This window comes from Pinus tabuliformis, chromosome J, assembly GCF_031772625.1.
Source record: "Pinus tabuliformis cultivar Carrire ecotype Pingquan chromosome J, CPIR1, whole genome shotgun sequence".
Classification (NCBI taxonomy): domain Eukaryota; kingdom Viridiplantae; phylum Streptophyta; class Pinopsida; order Pinales; family Pinaceae; genus Pinus; species Pinus tabuliformis.
The window spans coordinates 1,401,410,984-1,401,424,260 of NC_142295.1; the positions used below are offsets into that span (position 1 = coordinate 1,401,410,984).

The 13,277-nt window shown below is 35.7% G+C and overlaps 1 pseudogene; it reads left to right on the plus strand.

Moving 5' to 3' along the window:
* The first annotated feature begins 1,397 nt into the window (after positions 1-1,397).
* Positions 1,398-9,403, plus strand: LOC149232602 (flavonoid 3'-monooxygenase CYP75B137-like; annotated as a pseudogene).
* Positions 9,404-13,277: the final 3,874 nt, after the last annotated feature.

Genomic DNA, 13,277 nt, shown 5'->3' on the forward strand with positions numbered 1-13,277 from the left:
AAAATTCATTCCAAAATGGAAAGATCCATCCTATCTCCATGCCACCTAATAAAATGAATCAACAAATGATTGTGTTCTAGAAATTGATGCCATAAACATGTTCCAAGATGTTTTATTCACTACGTCAATGAATAATTAGGTCTATTCGTACCAAAGAAAGAGTTAAAGAGACCATGTTTCCCAAGCATATTTGAATGACCATGTTCAATTTGTACAACCACCCTGAAATACATTCTATCTAATTTCAAAACTAATTTCATACACAAATTTTGCTTTGAAGATGGAAAATTCTATCATAACTCAATTGCCAATTGATAGTGACGATAACTATTAGTACACAATAGTTGTGAATGGATGCGACTAATCATCATTCTTCACATAAAACTACACCACTTAAAATTACATATAATAACCCATATAATAGTAGATTTCATACCAAATGCCTCTAATTATTGGGTCAATAACATATTTCCTTACCTTATAATAAAATGAACTCTTAGCCAAACAAAAATAATTTTAAACCTTACACCAAAATCTAAAACTATTTCTATCATAAAATATATACATAAAAAAATTAATATCATAATTGAAATAACCTTTAATAAAATCATATAATGTATCACATTAATTTTATACATAAAAGATATCACTCTCCTATTATAACACAATCTTGCCCAAAAAAAATATTTTACTTATACAATTTTATACATAAACTAGATATCACTCCCCTATTATAACACAATCTCGTAAAAAAATTATTTTCTTATACAATTTTGTACATAAACTAGATACTAGATATCACTCTCCTATTATAAAACAATCTCATAAAAAAAAAAATATTTTCTTATGCAATTTATATAAGTCACTCTATCATCGGTAAAACATCTTATATTTTTAAAATTATAATATCAACATTGAGGATTAGTCGTGTCATGTCTCTTTCTAAAAAATTTACTTGAGGATTAGTCATGTCTCTTTCTCAAATTTTACACAAATAAAAATATATTATATAATTTATTTCTATAAAATTTATAAATATCTAATATATATAAAATTATGTAAATCTCTATTATATAATTTATTTCCAAAAAATTTACTAGAACGAATATATGGTGTAAGTCAATATTTTGACTTGATTATCTTATGACAACCCAGACCGCATTCTTATTTAAGGGTTATCTTGATTATCTTATTACAACCAAGACCGCATTCTTGTTTAAGGGTTATCTTCGCACATCCTTCCGATGTACATGTGAACCTCAAACGTACACGTACACATCTGACGTTTGAAGATTGCACCCCACACAGACGTGTTACCATCTAGATTCTAAATGCCGATGATAACCATAGAAAATATGAATCAGGGGTCACATAATCAAAGTTAAAGTAAAGCGGAGGAAGCCATGGATTCATTGCCTGATTTGCTGCAGAGATCTAGTCCGAGCCTGAACCTCGGCTCAGCGCTGAGTCTGATCCTTCTGGCGAATTCTTTTATCTGCGTGGTGAAACGGAGTCTGAGAAAACGGTTTCCTCCGGGTCCGTCTGGATGGCCTGTGATCGGCGGCCTTCCACTTCTGGGCAACCTGCCCCATCACTCACTCTATCAACTATCGAAGCAATACAGTCCGATCATGTATTTGAAGCTCGGGACAACCAACACTATGGTCGTCTCGTCGCCAAAGATAGCGGAGGCGTGCCTCAAAACGAACGACCTCAACTTCTCCAACCAGCCAGGCAACTCTACGGCCAAATACATTGGCTACGACTCCAACGGCCTCGTCTGGGCTCCCTAAGGCCCCCGCTGGAGAATGATGCGAAAGATCTGTAACATTCATCTCTTTGGCGGCAAGGCCCTGGACGATCTGCGGCCCGTGCGTGAAGAAGAGGTCGGGATGCTGGTGAAGGCTATTCTCGAACATGAGCGACAAGGGAAGGCCGTGAACCTCGGGGAAGTGCTCAAAATCTGCGCTGCCAACGTCATCGGGCAGACTATGTTGAGCAAGCACGTGTTCGATTTCCAGGGGCGTATGGCCGGCGAGTTCACACAGCTGGTGGTGGAGCAAACGGATTTGGCCGGTGAGTTTATTATCGGCGACTTCGCGCCGTCTCTGGCTTGGATGGATCCGCAGGGCGTGTTGAAAATATAATTCCAACTGCCGCCCAGTCAGACAGCGTTTAATTCAGCGAAACCGTCATGAAACCGCCATGAGTTTATCGCACCGCTTTTTACAAGTTGGTGGTATTCTCTCAGACACCCCCGATACAGTGACCATTTGACGCGTGTTCCCTGTACGTTTTGCAAAACATCTTTTTATCGGGACCTAACGTTAGTTTTGTTTGGGCAAGCTATATCCGTTGGATTGGAATGAAGGCTATCCATCGTTCCATTAATCTAAAGTTGCATACAACCCTGCACTATTTGGAGTGACCATTTGACGCGTGTTCCCTGTACGTTTTGCAAAACAGCTTTTTATCGGGACCTAACGTTAATTTTGTTTGGGCAAGCTATATCCTTTGGATTGGAATGAAGGCTATCCATCGTTCCATTAATCTAAAGTTGCATACAACCCTGCACTATTTGGACATTGCGTGAAGTTTCATTTTGACCACCGATCTCATGATTAAAATATTTAATGAAATTTATTACAGGATGGTAAATGTAGGTAAGCTTTTAATTTTATTGTTTTTTATCATGTAAGAGAAGTATGGTATAGTAAAAGCATGTAAGTTTTTTTATTGTTTCATATGTAAGGTAATATGTTTTTTGAGTTGACTATTGTAATGCTAAGAAAAAAAGGTACAGCAGTGCGAAACAAAACCAGACAAAGTAATTTTTTGTTGAAATATTCTTGGTATAATCCCTCAGAGGAAGAATATTTTTGTAACAACAATTATCTTTGGTTAATGAACACAAAGCTTTTGTGGGTGTGTGTGTAATATTCTGTTCTCAGAAAATAATTTGTTTATAGCTTCCCTGTGTTAAGATCCTGAGAAACAGAACATCATTCTCTGTTCAGTGATTTTGTTTTCGAATTTACCATAAAATTCCCAACAGTGGTATCAGAGCTTGTCCAGGCTCTTTGAAGGTGTCAAAGAAGCTGAAGGAAGGATTTTTTGCTGCAGCAGCTTCTCCAGCAGAGTGAAGACTCAGTCAAGAAAGGATCTAGGTATTTCTCAAGATTTTTTTTGTTGCTGTTGGAGAGAGTCTGTTATTTTAAATACAAAGTGAAGTATTTGAAGCATAGTTTAGAGTGCAAGAATGGCTGGCTCCAGCACCAGCACTAGCATGGGTATTTTTAATACTCAATTCCCACATTTTAATGGAAAAACTGTGACTATTGGGCAATAACCATGAGAGCCCTGTTTGCCTCACAAGATTTATGGGAACTTGTTGAATATGGGTTTGAAGAACCAGGAGATGAAGATGAGTTTAATAGATTAACTCAAGTAGAGAAAGATCTGTTGAAGAGCAATAAGAAGAAGGATTCAAAAGCCCTTGTATTTTTGTATCAAGCAGTGCATGAGAGTGTGTTTCCAAGGATAGAAGCAACAAAGACATCCAAAGAAGCATGGCAAACTCTCAAGACAGCCTATCAAGGCATGGAGAAAGTGAAGACAGCAAAACTACAGTTGTTGAGGAGAGATTTTGAGAATCTGTGCATGAAGGAGTCAGACAATATTGACTCATTCTTCACTCATGTGATTGGTCTAGTCACACAGATAAGGTCTCATGGAGAAACTCTTGAAGAAAGGAGGATTGTGGAGAAACTATTGAGGGTCCTACCCTCAAAGTTCGATGTGATTGTCACCACCATAAAATAAACAAAGGATCTCTCAAACTTCTCAGTTGATGAGCTACATGCATCATTAATAACACATGAGCAGAGGTTGAGTAGAAATGAAAACTCATCTTTAGAACAAGCCTTTAAGACCCAGATGTCCTTTGGAAGAGGAAGAGGTCAAGGTAGAGGAAACAAGAGAGGAAGAGGCAGAAGCCAAAACAGAGGTGGAAGAAACAGTCCAACAAATGCTCAAGGAAGAGGCAGCAATCCAAATCGGAACCAAAGCCAAGGCAACAGTCAACAAAGTGGAAAACATCATGCTCAAGGACAAAGGTATGAAAAATCTAATGTCCAATGTTATTATTGTAAAAAATATGGGCATTATGCAAATGAATGTAGGAAGAAACAACATGATATGAACAATAGAACTAGTGCAAATTTCACTAGAGAAAATATCAGCCAAAACAATTTGTTTTTAGCCTGTAATATTGTTGAAGAAAAGAGTGAAGATGTATGGTTTCTAGACTTCGGTTGCAGCAACCATATGACAGGAAACATAGCCCTGTTTTCCATGTTAGATCAGAATGTGAAGTCACAAGTCACACTAGGGAATGATGATAAAGTTTCTGTTATGGGAAAAGGAGAAGTAAAAGTTTTAACAAAGAAAGGAGAAAAGAAAACCATAGCGGATGTTTATTATGTTCTTGGAATGAAATGTAATCTCTTAAGTATTGGACAACTTGTTCAAAAGGGGTACAATGTTTTCTTTGTGAATGATGTATGCACCATCATGGATAGAGCACCCAGCGAACAATGTATTGCTGAAGTGAAGATGATAAGGAACATGATGTTCCCTCTTAGAATGAATGCAGATTTGAAAAATAAAGAAGTAATTGCAGCAGTGACTCAAGAGGCTTTCCAAAGCGAACCAAAATATGAAAGTTGGTTGTGGCACTTGATATTTGGACATCTCAACTTTGGAGGTCTTAATTTGTTGAGTAGAAAAGGAATGGTAAGAGGATTACCATTGATAGAGAAACCATACAGCCTTTGTGAAGGTTGTATCTTGGGGAAACAACATAGAGAAAGTTTTCCATCAGGGAAAAGCATAAGGGCAAAGGCACCCTTAGAGATTGTCTACTCAGACTTATGTGGACCGATGCAAACTCCATCACTAGCGGGCAGCCAATATTTTCTAACATTCATTGATGATTTTACAAGAAAAACTTGGGTTTATTTCTTGAAGAACAAAAGTGAAGTGTTTGAAAATTTTCAAAATTTCAAAGCACTTGTAGAAAACCAAAGCGGGCTACATATCAAAGTTTTAAGAACTGACAAAGGAGGTGAGTATATCTCCAAAGACTTTCTACGGTTTTGTAGAGAAAATGGAATCCATAAGCAGTTTACAGCTAGGTATACCCCGCAGCAAAATGGAGTTGCTGAAAGGAAGAACTGGACCATTATGGATATGGCGAGGAGTATGTTAAAGGCAAAGCATTTGCCAAATGATTATTGGGCTGAAGCTGTACACTGTGCAGTATATTTTGAATAGATGCCCAACAAAAGAAGTCATGAACAGAGTGCTAGAAGAAGCATGGAGTGGGAGAAAGCAAGGAGTCACCCACATGAAAGTTTTTGGTTGTGTGGCTTATGCACACATTCCAGATCAGCTAAGGAGGAAGTTGGACAACAAAGGAGAGAAATGTATTTTCATTGGATATAGTGAGGAATCCAAAGCTTACAGGTTGTATATCCCATCTACCAAGAAGTTTTTTGTGAGCAGAGATGTTCAATTCATTGAGGAAGAAGCTTGGGATAGAAGCATAGAGAAAACAGTGAATGTTAAGAACTGTTTGTCTCATGATAAAGATGATGAGGAGATGGCTGAAATACATCCCCAAATAGCAGTGCCAACACAAGGACAGCAAGAGACACCCTTGAGGAGAAATGAAATTGCTTCTCCAAGCACACCACAAGGAGGAAATTCAAGTGCTTCTTCAAGCACTTGTACACCAAATGAAAGAGGTAAGAAGTTCAGAAATTTAAGTGACTTTTATGATGAAGGTATGAATTCCTTGTTTCCTTTATATTGTCATGTTGATGACCCTATTCATTTCGAAGATGCTATTAAGGATAGGAAATGGATAGAAGCTATGGATGAGGAAATCAATGCCATAGAAAGAAACAAGACATGGGATTTGGTTGAACTACCAAAAGGAAAAGAAGTCATTGGAGTCAAATGGGTTTACAAGACCAAGAGTAATGCTGAAGGCAAAATAGAAAGACAGAAGACAAGATTGGTTGTCAAAGGATATAAGCAGCGGTATGGGAGAGACTATGATGAAACTTTCGCACCGCTTGCTAGAATGGAAACCGTGAGAGCAGTGTTGTCCATAGCAGCACAAAACAAGTGGAAAGTTTACCAAATGGACGTGAAGTCAGCATTCCTAAATGGAGTGTTAATGGAAGAGGTTTGCATTGAACAACCTCTATGCTATGAAAAGAAAGGCCAAGAGAACAAAGTATGCAGATTGAAGAAAGCTCTTTATGGGCTGAAGCAAGCACCAAGAGCGTGGTACAGTAGGATAGATTCCTACTTACTGAAAAATGGATTTGAGAAGTGTGAGGGAGAACCCACCCTCTAAATCAAAGAAAAGGATAGTAAAATACTAATTGTTGTGTTATATTTTGATGATGTTATTTTCACAGGCAATGATGATTACCTTAATGAAAACATCAAAACAGTCATGAAAGAAGAATTTGAAATGACTGACATGGGTTTGCTGAGATACTTCATAGGAATAGAAGTAGATCAAAATGAAAATGGAATTTTTATTTCACAAGCAAAATATGTTAATGAAGTGTTAAAAAATTTAATATGCAGGATAACAAAGTAGTAATCACTCCCACAGTGATGGAATTAAAACTCAGCAAAGTGGACAACAACAAGGATTTTGATCCTAGTTTGTACAAGAGCATAGTTGGCAGCTTCATGTATTTGACTACAACTAGGCCGGATATAATGTATGCTGTTAGTTTAATTTCCAGATTCATGGAGAGGCCAAAAGAAGCACATTGGCAGGCAGCAAAAAGGATTCTGAGGTATGTTAATGGTACTAAAAGGTTTGGCATTTTATATACTTTCTCAGAATGTTCAGATTTAATTGGATACATTGATAGTGATTGGGCTGGAAGTGTAGATGATTGGAAATGCACATCCGGTTATGTTTTTCACATGGGTTCAGGAGCCATTTCATGGGCTTCTAAGAAACAGCTTATTGTAGCATTGTCTACAGCAGAGGCAAAATATGTGACAGCTATAGCAGCAGCATGTCAAGCAGTTTGGATGAGAAGAATTTAAGGAGCTTAGGCCAAGAGCAGGCAAAAGGAACTGTGATCTTTTGTGACAATAGCTCAGCTATTGCATTATCCAAAAATTCGGTGTTTCATAAGAGAATGAAACACATTGACACAAGGTTTCATTACATCAGGGAATTGGTAAGCAATGGAGAAATTGTTTTAAAACATTGTAGGACTCAGGAACAGGTTGCAGACATTCCAACAAAGCCATTGGACTATAAAAGTTTTGAATTTTTGAGGAAATTTCTGGGTATGACTGATAACCCAGCAGTTGAAATTAAAGGAGAGTGTTGAAAATATAATTCCAACTGCCGCCCAGTCAAACAGCATTTAATTCAGCAAAACCGCCATGAGTTTATCGCACCGCTTTTCACAAGTTGGTGGTATTCTCTCAAACGCCCCGATACAATCACCATTTGATGCGTGTCCGCTGTACGTTTTGCAAAACAGCTTTTCATCGGGACGTAACGTTCATTTTGTTTGGGCAAGCGATATCCGTTGGATTAGAATGAAGGCTATCCACCGTCCGATTAATCTAAAGTTGCATACAGCCCTGCACCATTTGGACATTGCATGAAGTTTCATTTTGACCGCTGATATTATGAGTAAAATATTTAATGAAATTTGTCACGGAATGGTAAATGTAGGTAAGCTTTTAATTTTATTGTTTTTTATCATATACGAGAAGTATGTCATAGTAAACTTATGTAAGTTTTTTTATTGTTGCATATGTAAGGTAATATGTTTTTTTGAGTTGACTATTGTAATGCAAGAAAAAAGGCACAGCAGTGCGAAACAAAACCAAAGCAGAGGGCGAATGTATTTTTTGTTAAAAAAGGGAAATTCAATGTAAACGCAATAGCGTGAGGGAAATATATGCAGCAGCGCATATGTATTTTCGTTGATTGAAATGTAATGTGAAGAATGGATATGTAAGAATTTTTTTTATTTTACAACAGTAAATGTAAATGAAAAATTTACACACAGCAGTGTAAATCTTTTCAAAAGGAGACAGAGTAATTTTTTGTTGAAATGTTCTTGGTGTAATCCCTCAGGCAGAGGAAGAATATTTTTGTAACAACAGTTGTCTTTGATTAATGAACACAAAGATTTTGTGGGTGTGTGTGTAATACTCTGTTCTCAGAAAATAATTTGTTTATAGCTTCCCTGTGTTAAGATCCTGAGAAACAGAGCATCATTCTCTGTTCAGTGATTTTGTTTTGGAATTTACCAGAAAATTCCCAACAGGGCGTACGGACTAGGATGAAAAAGTTGCTCATAAGGGTTGATGAGTTCATAAGTAATATGATAAAGGACCACCAAACCACATCGTGCAATGGAGGGAAAGCTGACTTTCTCAGTATTCTTTTGCCTCTTAAAAATGATGCAGATTTCGAAGAAGGCAAGCTCACGAATGATGATATTAAGGGCCTTTTACTGGTGAGTCTTATTAAATTCATTATATTGAATTTCATAGAAAATACCCAACTTAACCCTCTATTCTGATCTTGAAAAAACCCGTTCTGATCCTGCAAAAAGTTATCAAAAATTTTCGAGTTTATAAGTTTTACTGGATTAAAAATGAAAAGTTTCTGAGTCTAATATTCTTTTTATTTTTAGATTTCAGAAGCTTATGTTATACTTTCAAGTTATACATGTATATTGTTTAGACCATGTTCAATGCAGGAACAAACAAATCTTCGATTACAGTGGAATGGGCAATAGCAGAGCTGATACGCCACCTGAACAGGGGAGCAAATAGAAAGGTGAAGGAGTCAGACCTCCGAAATCTCCAGTACTTGCAGGCCGTGGTAAAGGGGATGTTACGACTGCACCCCTCCGTTCCCCTCCTGCTACCTAGGATGACCGTGGAGGCGTGCGAGATAGAGGGGTACTACATACCCAACAATGCTCGACTCATGGTGAACGCGTGGGGTATGCAGTTAGACCCGGGCGTGTGGGAGAGGCCGCTGGAATTTGATCCCGACAGGTTTCTTGGTAGCAGTGTTGACGTCGGAGGGAGCGATTTCCAGCTAATCTCGTTCGGTGCAGGTAGACGGATCTGTGCGGGTATGAGCATGGGAATCCGCATGGTTCAACTCATGCTTGCTACCTTAGTCCATTCCTTTGACTTGTCTCTCCCCAACGGCGAGCTACCCGAGACGCTTGATATGGTAGAATCTTTTGGTCTCACAATGCATAAGGCAGTGCCGCTGCTCGTTGTTCCAGTCGCTCGTATCCCTATCCATGTCCACAAGTAATGGACACCATTTGTCAAGAGGATAGTGTGGGTTAGATTACATAGTGTACATGATTGAATTATGTAAAATGATTGGTAGTTTAGATTACATAGTGTACATGATTGAATTATGTAAAATGATTGGTAGTTTAGATTACATAATTTTATTTTGGTTGGTAGTTTATTTTTCAATCGCTATAACACAATAGTGTTGTCTACGTAGGAGATACGTCGGACATTTGTTCAGATGGTAGGTTTTTTTAAAGGTGAAGTTACAAGAAGAAGGAGGAAAAGGGATCAAATTTGAGAGAATGCTAGGAGAGAGAGTAGTTACCAGAGGAAGAGCTAGGAGAGGAATGGACACATGATTGTCATGTTTTTATTGGTTTGTTCATTTTCTTCCTTTTTTTATTTATATTTATTTCTATTTATTATGCGTGGGTTTCAAAATTTGAATTGGGTTCTATAATGGGTAGGCTTGGAAAGTGAATTGGGGATATTTTTTCTTATAGTCATTTATACACCAATAGGTGTATATATTTCAACTTTTTGTGGATGTTAATTGTAGGATTTCATTTTTTTATTTATCAAGGGTTAGGATCGATTGTTGCCTGAACATTTTTCATCTAAGAGCTTGATCCACGACTACAATGAGAGGGAGTGTAAAGAGTCATGGAAACGTCGCGATGAAGGATCGAAGCATCGTTGAAACCCAAGGGTGGGCATCTTGGCAATGATCGCATGTGAAGAGTGAACACCACATTATGAATTGAAATGTTTCAATACCGAAGAGAAGAATGATGGTTTAAATATTGAACAAAACAACAATTTATGGTGTTGACTAGCTCAATTTGGTTTTGTATTGCTCTAGTGGTTGAGTTTTGTTTGCCTCAGATTGTTTGGATTTCTAATTCAAGTAGATGAACATATTTTTTCCGGAAGGGTGTGCATGTTTGCATGAGATTTCATGGCGAGATATATGGAAAAAGAGCTTTTGGTCCTTTGATATCTGTGCATAGCATTTGATTCTACTTTTATTTAAAAAATATATATTTTTTCGCTTGCAAGAAGATGCATAGGGAATGTGGGGTTGTCTCAACTCATTATATTGATAGCATAAAACTGGTCTTGAAATTGGTAAACGTGTGAATTCTATAGGTGATCATTCCAGTCTTATGCTTGCATTGACTAGATGTAAAAACACATTAATGATCTTGTCGAATTTCTAGTGAATATTCTGATAGAAATTTGGGGTGGTTTGTAAGTGATCAAGTAAGAGAACGAAGAGTTGTGTGTTTTTATATAGAATTTGTTATGAATTCTTTTAAAGATTTATATTTTTTCACATCTAATGTCCTTTAGAAATATATAAAAAGACTTAAGGTTTGTTAAATCAAATATGGACTTCGGTAACAATATTCTTTAGGAGATTGCATGTTAAGTAGAAATTACGAGCGACAACATGAAATTGAAGTTCTTTCTTTGTAATCGGATAAAATTTTCATAGAAGAGTGTGAAGAAGAGATAACAAAATAGAAAAATCTTGAAGGAGGAAAGCAAACAAATTTTGTTAAAAGGCTACGCACAAGAAACAATATATGCACATGGAGGTGAGGTCGGATGAAGGGACACCGGGGAAGATTTGATTGAAATATAGGTGATTGAAAGTTGTGACTTACTATTATAAAGAAATAAAAGGAAAGTACAAGAACGTGATTGATGGGAGGGAAATAGATAGAAACAATATTTTAATTGTAATTGGAGTTAAAGTTATTATGGCAGTCAGAAAGTAGGATGGTATTGCTTGTAAGTTAGTTGTAGTGGTGACCCCAACCCCGACGTACAACATGTTGTGCTTAGGGCGAATGTTTGGAGTGGGAAGGTCGAGCAAAAGGGAAGTAAGAGAAAGTAATTGCTCGCATGAAAATTGATAAAAACAATATTGTATTGTAGTTGGAGCTAAATTTAGTTGAGTAGTTGGAAGTCGTGATGGTGTTGCACAACAGTTAGTTGGAGGGGTGACCCCAACCTGGACATACAACGTACTCGACTAATTTTATATATATATATATATATATATATATATATATATATATATATATATATGGTAATGTTATTCTCCAAGAATTGTTAGTTGAAATGGCGTTTTAAAAGAAAAATGATAGTTTTTTCAAAATCTATTTTTTTAAATTGTCTTAAAATAATGTTATTTTAAAAAAAATGTTTGCAAAGGATACTTTTAGCATTTTTAATAAGATGAAAGTAAGATAAAGTAATTGCTGGCACAAAAATTGATAAAAAATAATATTGTATTGGTAGTCGGAGTTGAAGTCAGTCGGATAGTTGGAAGTCGGGATGGTGTTGTGAAGAGGATAGTTGGAGGGGAATTCTAATTCCATCATACAATGTAGTCGGCATACTCGCATGAATTTTTTTTATTATCTTTTTTTTTTTCAGTAATGTTATTTTCAAAGAATTTTTACTTGAAATGATGTTTTAAAAGAAGATTGATATTTTCTTTCAAAGTGCAATTTTTTAAATGATGATATATCTAAAAAATATTTCTTTTAACAAACGTTTGCGAAGGATATTCTTAGCATGTTTAATATCATAATTTACATGTTTAATAAGATGAAAGTAAGAGAAAGTGAGTTATGGCATGGAAATTGATAAAAAAACAATATTGTATTGGTAATCGTCGGATAGTCAGAAGTTGGGATGGTGTTGTGAAGAACTTAGTTGGAGGTGGGCCTCGATCCCAATTACAACATAGTGAGTGTACTCACATAAATTGGTGTTTTTTTTTTTTCGGTAGTGTTATTTTCCGAGGATTATTAGCTAAAGTGATGTTTCAGAAGAAAAATGTTATTTTTTTCAAGAATGCATTTTTTTCTTGAAATTGTCTTAAATTAATGTTATATATATATATATATATATATATATATAATATATATATATATATATATATATATATATATATATATATATAATATATATATATATATATATATATATATATATATATATATATATATATATATTTTTTTTTAATAAATGTTTGCGAAGAATTTTTTTTAGCGGATTTAATATGATAATTTGCATATTTAATAAGATTGATAATTTCTAACAATTTTATCCTTTGCAATGTAACATACAATATTTGGTTTGATTTCAGAAAAGTTGTTGACATTTTCATGGATCCAGATATTTGGAATTTTCTACCATTTGAGATTCTTGATCTTATATTTCATTGGCTTCCTTTACCATTGCTGATAAAATTTCGGTTGGTTTGTAAACAATGGATTATTCTGTTGGAAAACCTGATTTTTCTCATTTCTTGCAATCAATGTGGTGACAAAGAATTTAGATTTATTTCTTCTCCAGTTAGTATCAAGGATAAATGCTTTGTTGGATACAAAATTCAATGTAGAGTTGGATCGATGATTGTGTTCACTATGCCTAGAAGCTCTTTACATTCTAAAAATTATTTCATAGTAAACTGTTTTACAAGTACCTGTACAAATCTTGAAATTGTTATTGTTGGAGACTAGGGATTCTTCTCTTTATTGGAGAAATTTAGTCCATGAAAATATTATTAGGTTATGATGAAACATGTGTGCAAAGACATGGAGTCACATTTTTTTATTTGCACAAGTGATAAATGGTTTGGAGAAGGAAGGATACTCCTTTTGGTGGTGTAATGCCCCCAAAGGAGGCTATCTTTTAGAAAGAAAAACGTTTATGGTTATATTTAAACACAGATTATGATGATCACCCTTTGTATGCCTACACTATCTATTGGATGGATGTTATAAAACACGAATTGCGTTTTTCATTTGTTTCTATCCTTGACATATGTTGTATGGAATTAGGATTGTATGGGAACTAACTGGTTT